The 8,989-nt window shown below is 42.7% G+C and overlaps 1 long non-coding RNA gene across 1 annotated transcript; it reads left to right on the forward strand.

Annotated features, from left to right (window-relative positions):
- The first annotated feature begins 32 nt into the window (after nucleotides 1-32).
- On the forward strand, nucleotides 33-5,273 carry LOC113632100 (uncharacterized). The gene is made up of 2 exons (XR_003437665.1): nucleotides 33-1,094; nucleotides 5,111-5,273. It is a non-coding gene; the product is annotated as an uncharacterized LOC113632100 (long non-coding RNA).
- Nucleotides 5,274-8,989: the final 3,716 nt, after the last annotated feature.

An 8,989-nucleotide genomic window follows, 5' to 3' on the forward strand; every position in this document is an offset into this window, starting at 1 on the left:
CCATTGGCCTCAGCTGCAGATGGGCTGGCCAATCGCCGGGGCCGTTGCCAGGAGACCAAGCCCCGCCTCCATCCCGCGCGCCGGCCTCTCCTTTCACTTCCCGCAGCCATGTTGAACCGAAAGCTCGCGGAGTCTTGAGCGGGGGCTGGGATTCCGGGTACGGCGTGGTGAGGGCGCCCTAGGTTGGCTCAGGAGTAGGGAATGGGTTTTTTTTCCTTAGCTGTCCAAGCTGCAACTGGCTTACATGGTTTCACGGTTAAAGCATCATCCTAGGGAAGGTATCGTAGGAGAAAAAAAACTAACTTGAGGTTCCTGAGGTGGAAAAAATTGTGCCTCGGCCCTTGGGTCCGGAGAGTCGTGCCTCTTCCATCCTTTACTTAAATAACTAAACCAGAATTGTTATGTCTGGTTTATGGAAAAAAGAAAATTAATCCCGTTTGTAGAGTGGAGACTTCTTTGAGGTCGCAGAGTCCTGGGGGAAATGCCCGTCTCTGGCTTAAGAGGTAGGCAGGTGGGGTGAAAACGGAAGCCCGCCGAGTGGCACACTTCCCGGTTTCCCGCAGTTTTCTGTTCCGCGTCCTTTCTGTAAGGAAAGAACCTAGATGCTGAAGCCCGTGAAATTTTGGTTCCAGACCCTAAAATGCTGTGGCAGAGAGCTAGGGAGTGAGTCATCAAAAGCCCAGGGAAGAGCCTAAGTGGGTTTTAGCTTAGTGCCTATAACGTGAGGGCACGTCGGTAGGCACTTCAGGGTTAGTTATGTAAATTATATTGATACATGGCAAATGAAAGCGATGGGTTGGTACCCTTGGAAACCTCCAGGCTTGATTTAACTGATCTGAAAGGCTGTGTGGACAGAGTAAATGAGGGCTCAAGGGACTGGGAGTTGTTCCTGCAGCCAACTGGTAATTAAAGAACGGAAGTTTGGATAGAGTATAGAATGGCGGCCGGAAAGTTTTCATCATCTTCCTTGGAACTAGAAGCTCTGGAGACCGAGGACTTACGGATTCGAAAACCAAAAATGAAGAGACCTCTTTGTCACGGAGCCCAGATGTCTAAGAAGACATATGTAATACGCTGATGCTTCCTACCTGAGAGTGAGTTGGAAAACAGTCAGCCTAACCTTCTCTGCCCCTTGGTCTTTTAGTAACTTCCCATTCTACTTCTCAAGGTTCTTTCAAGAGCCACTTGACAATGCAAGTAACATATAAAGAGCTATTCATGTGATTACCTTCCTTTTAGAGAAGCTGTGTGGATATTTTGCTCCCTTAGGGCCCTTAAGTTAAATTCCTTCTAAAAAAAAAATTAGCTGCTTTTGGAAATCTTGATGCTCTCTGAGTCCAGAATTTCTTTCAGGGCATTGATTAATTAATTTGGTTCTACACAAGTATCCAGTTTGTGGGGTTGTTAACTCAGAGGGTGCTCACTCTGGGGTCTTTAGGCAAGTTTAGGTTCTGCTAACCATTGTAGGAATTAACACATTTTTAGGTCTTCAGCTTGTCTGATAGCACCTCAGTCAACAATCAGGAAACGTTGATTGGGCATCCACTGCTATTGGATTTATTCCTAATTACAACCTTATCTTACTGAAACAGATCCTGTCCTTAAGAAACTAGTATTATCTGGGAGATGGAGATACAGACATAGAAAATATTAATTGCTAAATTAATGTGTATTAAGTGCTAAATTAATACAAATGATTTAGCCTATCTGCTAGGGGAGTCCATAGGAGGGAGGGGACGTGGGACCTGTCTGCTGTCTGTCAGAGAAAGCTTCATGGGGCAAGGGGGGCTTAACTTTTGACTTGGGCCTTAACAGGGGGTGCAGGGGGTGCTGGTGGATCTGGATTGGGGAGAGCCTGGGGAGGACATTCCTGATGTAAATCAGGGTTACTGAAGAAACTCACCCTTGAGGACTCCTGCTAATGAGCAGTGGAGATTCTTTTTGAAAGACTGGTTTAATAGTTTGATGTCTAATCTTAAATGTTAGATTAAGGAGTTTGCACTTGATCTTGATAGTAAACTGGGCCTTTTGGGAACAAATAGCACTGTGGTTATAGGACCTTACGGTAATTATACTTACCTCTACCCTGTTTTCCAGAAGCTGCAGAGATTGTCTGCCCTCCTTCCTTTCTACTGCTAGGAGCTTCTTTCCCACCAGGCTTGTTTGTAGAGTAGGGTAAAGTATTGTGGATGCCTCTTCCACACTGCCCCTTGAAAAGGTCACAATGATCTCCTATAAAGCCCTGATGCCAATCACTGTGGGTATATCTAGGAGTAACAGAAGTAAGTACTAGGGTTGTCAGCAGTTATTAGAATCTGATGTGTTTCTAGGAATAAATTCCTGGCTTACTCAATGCCTTCCCTTTGTCCTTAATTATGGACGCCCCTCTCTGCCATTATTCTTGTTCTGAGGGGCAATTACAATGACCCTCCCACACAATGGGTTCTTCGTAATGTGCCTATTAGGTTAATGGACCCTGTTCCCAATAAATCGGGATTTACTGGGGTCAGGGGAAGGGAGGGGTGGGTAGCAGAGGCAGAGGACAGTAATTTGCAGACTTTAAACTGGTATTGGAGGCAGAGGGAATGGAAGAAGGTAAAGCAGGGAATCAGATCTCAAGGAGGGAGAGTTCTCAGAACACAGTGATGTCTTCAGTATGTAAGGAAAAGAAAAGAAAGATGATTTCGTGGCCTAGAAGAATTGACAGAAACAGCCATTGAAGCTGGCAAGGCTGATGCTTGTTTTCAGATGAGTTGAGTTGGAGAGGTAACCAGGCGTTGGACCTTCCTCCTGGGCACCGTGGAAGGAAGGGAGAGACAGGCCAGGTTGAAAGGCTTCAGGAGCTTCTTATTGAGGGAAGTTTCATGTGCTGTTTCCTAAGCCTAGAATGATTGTTTTCTTCTAAGAGCTTCACATTACCTCTACGTGTCAGGAATAAAGGAAGAACTTGCAAATAGTTTGATGAAGAAATAGTTTGATACTTTGATGAAGCAAATCTATAAACCCCCCAATGCTGGCAGTTTACATAAATCAATAGAAGCAGAAAATACCCAAAGGCTCGCAAATATGTTGCCCATTAAAAAAAAAAATCACTAATTGGAAGCTTGTGCCACCGACAGCATTTCACATTTCATCTGCTGTGACTCTTATCTTCTTTAATCTTCTCCCTCTATGCTTTTTTCTCAGATTTGTGTTGAGAGTGTAGTGATTGCCATGGAATATCTGAAAATCTGTTAAATAATAATCCTTGCTTCAATGATCTAGCCCTCCCTTTAATTTTTGGCATTGCTGTTGCCTTAGTGAATCTGTTATCTTATCTTCCCAAACCCACCCCAGAACGTGATGGGGGAGGCTTGTTTTGATCTGGGTGGGAGTAAATGGTCCACCTGTGTCTAAGTTTGCCTTTCCTGCTTCTGAGGCAGAAATGTGCAGTTACAAGTCTCTCTTCCTTTAAAACTCTAATTTACTTTACCTGCTTGCTAATTTCAATATTAAATGTCCATTTCTGTCAAATGACTAATAGATTCTCTAAGTTATAGGAAGGCCAGTGAGTAAAGTATTTTTATTCATATTTGGGCTTTCAGTGACTTGTTATTCCAGCATCATAATTTCCAGACTTATTGGAGAAGGAAAACCAGGCCATGTCAGGGGACGTGAGCTCCAACCTTGACTTTCCCAAGAAGCAGATAATGGGCAAATGACTTAAACTCTTAATCTGGGTGTCAGTTTCCTGATCTGTAAAATGAAAAAAGAAATTTGCCTCCTTGTCTTCATAATGTTTCTCTGAATTCCACTCTCCTGTAGCCTCAGAAGGTTCTCCACTCAATTTCTTGGGTTGTCACATGATATCAAAGTTAGACCTCTGCTTAGAAAAGTGATTATTTTTCTCTAGGTACTGCCTGTTTGACAGATGCAAACAATCACAGATACACATATATCTTCCTTCCACTGGGAAATTTAAAAGAATTTAGAATAGCAGTATTAGATATGTTGCTGAAACATCATATAAGATTAGAGATTTATGGGCTTCCCTGGTGGCGCAGTGGTTGAGAGTCCGCCTGCCAATGCAGGAGACACGGGTTCGTGCTCCGGTCCGGGAAGATCCCACATGCCGCAGAGCGGCTGGGCCTATGAGCCATGGCCGCTGAGCCTGCGCATCCGGAGCCTGTGCTCTGCAACGGGAGAGGCTACAACAGTGAGAGGCCCGCGTACCGCAAAAAAAAAAAAAAAAAAAAAAAAGATTAGGGATTTATAATTAAAATAGTTACAGAAAGCTGACAAGTGATTTAAGGGGTTATAAAGTATTGACATTAAGAATAAAGTTGATATGAAGAAAGGAAAAAATAAAGCCCATCTGAAATGTTTTTCATCTGAGAGTGATTGGTGACTTCAGAAGATGCCTGTGTGGTCAAAACCCAGAATATACTCTTGTATCATTGCAGCCTAGGAGAAAGAATGGGAATCCCAGCTTCCCGCCCCCATCAGCCTCCCCAAGAATCTTTAATAGAATGTTCAGTCCTATGTACTAGGCTGGTATTTGTTTAAAGGACCTAAGTGATACCCAGATGTTATTTACATTTTGAGCCTGGTTCTAGAGACCAGAGACCCTGTTCCTTTCTCTATCCTATTCTTCCCTTATTAGAGGCCTCTGAGGTCTTCATAAGCTTTGTCTTGCATCCTGATAAATGACTGCTCGTATTCTCTCCAAACTGGCCTACCTTAGCTCTGTGCATCTCTTCGGAATTCATCCCTCTTGTCAGCTACAGAGTTCTTTCTTCAGCTTCTGTACGCGAACGTTGATTGTATCCTTCCATTGCTGTGTAAGTTGTGCGGTCTTGGATTCTGGGGCAAGTCGTTCTCCTAAGACTTAGGAAACCAGATACAGCAAACTTTAGTCTTGGAATCAAAAGCATACATGAAACATATTACTTCCCTTCATCAAAGGCACTTTCCTAAGTTTGTGGGACTCACTCCCCTTGATTTAGGCTTCTCCATCCCTAACTGAGTGGGATGACTTCTGTGATCAATGTCAGGGGCTTAGGGCTGTTCTCCAGTTTCCCTCTGTCCCCCAGCATCTAAGATAGAGCTTGTCTTCCTTTTCTCTTCACAGCTGCTGTCACCCATTCCATCTCTCATGACTTACAAAATAAGATGGATGAGAACAGTCACTTCAGATCCCACCATTTTTCCTTTGGATCCCTGAGAAATGGAGGCTTTTGTTTATTTTAAAGTTTCCCCAAATGGATATGTTAAAAAACATTTTGTAGAGTTCAGAGATGTTGCCTGATCTGTATTTTCTGCCTTTTCCTTTACATGCTCTCATAAGTCTTTTCTTTCCTTTTTGCTGACTGATGGTGAATCAAACCTCATTCGTTTCCTCCACAAAAGAATCTTTTCATCTCTCTCTTTTTTAAATTTTTTTTCTGAATTTAATTTATTTTATTTTTGGCTGCACCACTTGGCTTGCAGGATCTTAGTTCCCTGACCAGGGATCGAACCTGTGCTCCCTGGAGAGGAAGCGTGGAGTCCTAACCCCTGGACTGCCAGGGAATTTCTTCCATCTCACTTTCAATAGAGAGATGACCTGTTAGGATGGACAACTATTGGATCATATAACAGGCCCCAGAACCAAAAGATTCTTAGACCAGACATACTGTTTTCTTATTTGAGAATTTATTTCAGAAGTGCTTACAGGGACTTCCCTGGTGGCACAGTGGTTAAGAATCCACCTGCCAATGCAGGGGACACGGGTTCAAGCCCTGATCCAGGAAGATCCCACATGCCGCGGAGCAACTAAGCCCGTGTGCCACAACTACTGCGCCTGTGCTCTAGAGCCTGCGAGCCACAACTACTGAAACGCATGCACCTAGAGCCTGTGCTCTGCAACAAGAGAAGCCACTGCAATGAGACGCCCGCGCACTGCAACAAAGAGTAACCCCTGCTCGCCACAATTAGAGAAAGCCTGTGCGCAGCAATGAAGACCCAATGCAGCCGAAAATAAATAAATAAATAAATTAAAAAAAAAAAAAGTACTTACAATGGTTAACTCACATTTAGTTCTAAGTATAATAAATCACCCTTACTGGAAAAAATGAATAGTTGGAAAGTTTTATATTGGAAAAAATGAATAGTTGGAAAGTTTTACATTGAAAAGTAGAATGTTGGGCAAAACTGCCGTGTATTTGAAAAGATGTCTTCATTTCAAGGATTGGAGTGAAGGGGACTTGAATTGCCATGTAGGAATTAGGGTTATGAGTAGAGTAGGTATAGCCTACAGAAAAGTTTTGTTGCTAAAATACCACCCTGAGTTTAATTAGAAGAAAGTAATTCTGGCTTCTTGGGGAAAATCACTGCTCAAAAAAGTGTCAGGTTTTTAGGAAAAACTACACCATCATCAGGCCCCAGCCAGCTTTATCTTAAAGGTAGCAGTTTGGCCATATAGGCAGTGACAGCTGACCACACCTCTCTTGAGTGATGATGGACCAACCCTTCTCCTGGTTCTCATAGAAGGTGTTTTGTTTCCACCTCAACTGGGTGTGCTGCAGTTCAACTTTGACACTAGCCACCTGGGAGTTAGTCAGAATCCACAGGTTTAAGGGCACGGTCCCCAACAAGATCATCCTTAGTTCAGACACCAGCCACAAGTTCCAGGGGTTCCCAGCTAGCCACACTTCCGATCCACTGGCTACAATTTCAGGGGTTCCCACAATCCCGTCCAGATTGACAATTTACTGTAATGACTCACAGAACTCAGGAAAGTGCTATGTGGATGATTACAGCTTTATTATAAAGGATACGCATAGGGCACGGTCTGGGACTGTCCTCAATGTGGACCCTCTCTCCGTGGAGTCAGGGTGTGTTATTTCCCTGGCACGTCAGTGTGTTCATCAGTCAGGAATCTTCACTGAGCTTCAGTGTCCAGAGTTTTTACTGGCGTTTCATTATGTAAAAATGACTGATTAAATCATTGAGCACATGAGTGAACTCAGTCTCCGACCCTCCCTCCCCTTTCTTGATGTCAGGAGGTCTGACTGACGTTAGGACTCAAAGCCCCAACCTTTCTGCTGACCAGTCCCCATCCTGAGGTTATGTAGGGACCCACCAGGTGTCATCTCATTAGTATAACAAAGACACTTGATCACTTAAGAAATTACCAGTGGTTTTGAAGCTCTGTGCCAGGAACCCTGGTCAAAGACCAGACATTTCTTTTTCTTATACCATGGAGGTGGTCTGCATCTCTGAGCATAAGCTCGAAATTTCATTAGCATTAATGCCTCTCTACCTTATAACATTATCTATGCTTTCAGGACAGCAGTCCTTTCCTCTTGTCAAGTTGCTAAGTCTTTAGTATTCTTGCTCAGATTGGATTGCTTCTGTCCCTTCAAAGAGCTGGACACTTCCCAATCTAGAGAAAAGAGCTAAAATCCAGTTTCAAACTTGTTTATTTAAAAACATCAACTTCCGGGATAGTCCTGACCAATGTCTGTGTAGCTGAGCACTAATATAATTCTTGTCTGTGTATCAAAGTCTGAATGAGGTCCTTTTGCTTGTCTTTTAGGAAACAAAGGAGTGATGTGAGGGTACCATGAGTTACCTGGAGCCTAGTTTACCAGATGCTTAGTCTAGGCATATATATGGTGTTAAAAAAAAAAAAAATGAAGACAATTGAGGTGATACAAACAAACTTCATTTAATACTTCATGAAGCAGGTGGTCTCTGTTCTCAAGAGTCTAGAGAATTGTGAAGCAGGGGAGGAAGTGGCAAATTTTTGTAGAAAATGAACAAGGTAGAGAAAAATAAAAAATGAACAAAAGACAAGGAAAACATTCGAGTTACTTGGTGATCGGGGATTAGTCTCATGGATGGTGTAACTTCTGGGCAGATGGAATCCTTACAAGAACATGAAACTTTAAATATTAGGTTTTGGCTTGCTGATGTGATCGTGAATCAATATTAATTGGTTTGCTGAGGAAAGATCATTGTTAGGTTAAATAAAGATTTCAACAATAGTTAATTATCATATATATTACATGGGCATGCTTCATGTGTAGATGATTTCTTTTCCCCAGGGAATGACAAAAATTTCTAACTAACCCTAGGCAACTAGAGGCACAGTGGTGATAGCCTTCCACTCAGCAATGTTGGTTCTCTTTTCATTTATTTAGGTCTTTAATTTCTTTCAACCATGTTTTGTAGTTTTCAGTGTACAAGTCTTGCACCACCTTGATTAAATTTATTCCTAAGTGTTTTATTATTTTTGATGCTATTGTAAATGAAAAATAGTTTCTTAATTTCATTGCTTCTTTTTTTAAAAAATTATTTATTTCATTTATTTATTTTTGGCTGCGTTGGGTCTTCATTGCTGTGTGCGGGCTTTCTCTAGTTGTGGCGAGCGGGCGCTACTCTTCGTTGCAGTGCCTGCGCTTCTCATTGTGGTGGCTTCTCTTGTTGCGGAGCACAGGCTCTAGGTGTGTGGGCTTCAGTACTTGTGGCACATAGGTTCAGTAGTGTGGCTCTCAGGCTCTAGAACGCAGGTTTAGTAGTTGTGGCGGAAAGGCTTAGTTGCTCTGCAGCATGTGGGATCTTCCCCGACCAGAGCTCAAACCCATGTTCCCTGCATTAGCAGGTGGATTCTTAACCACTGCGCCACCAGGGAAGCCCTTAATTTCATTTCTTGATTGGTTATTGCTACTGTGTAGAAATACCACTGCTTTTTGTATGTTGATCTTGTATCTTGCAAATTTGCTAAATTATTTTATCAGTTCTAGTGGTTTTGTGGTGGATTCTTTTATATTTCCCATACATAAGATAATGTCTTCAAAAGTGCAGACTGCAAAAAGTGATAGTTTTACTTTTCTCTTTCCAATTTGGATGCCTTTTATTTCTTTTATTGTTTAATTGCTCTGGCTAGAACGGCGATGTCCATTGGTTGAGTGAGTGCCATGCACTAGGCACTGTGCCAAACCCTGTTATGTGACACAGTGACATT

This window comes from Aethalodelphis obliquidens, unplaced genomic scaffold (assembly GCF_003676395.1).
Source record: "Aethalodelphis obliquidens isolate GAN/ISIS:26980383/991018 unplaced genomic scaffold, ASM367639v1 scaffold35, whole genome shotgun sequence".
In the NCBI taxonomy this organism is placed as follows: Eukaryota; Metazoa; Chordata; class Mammalia; order Artiodactyla; family Delphinidae; genus Aethalodelphis; species Aethalodelphis obliquidens.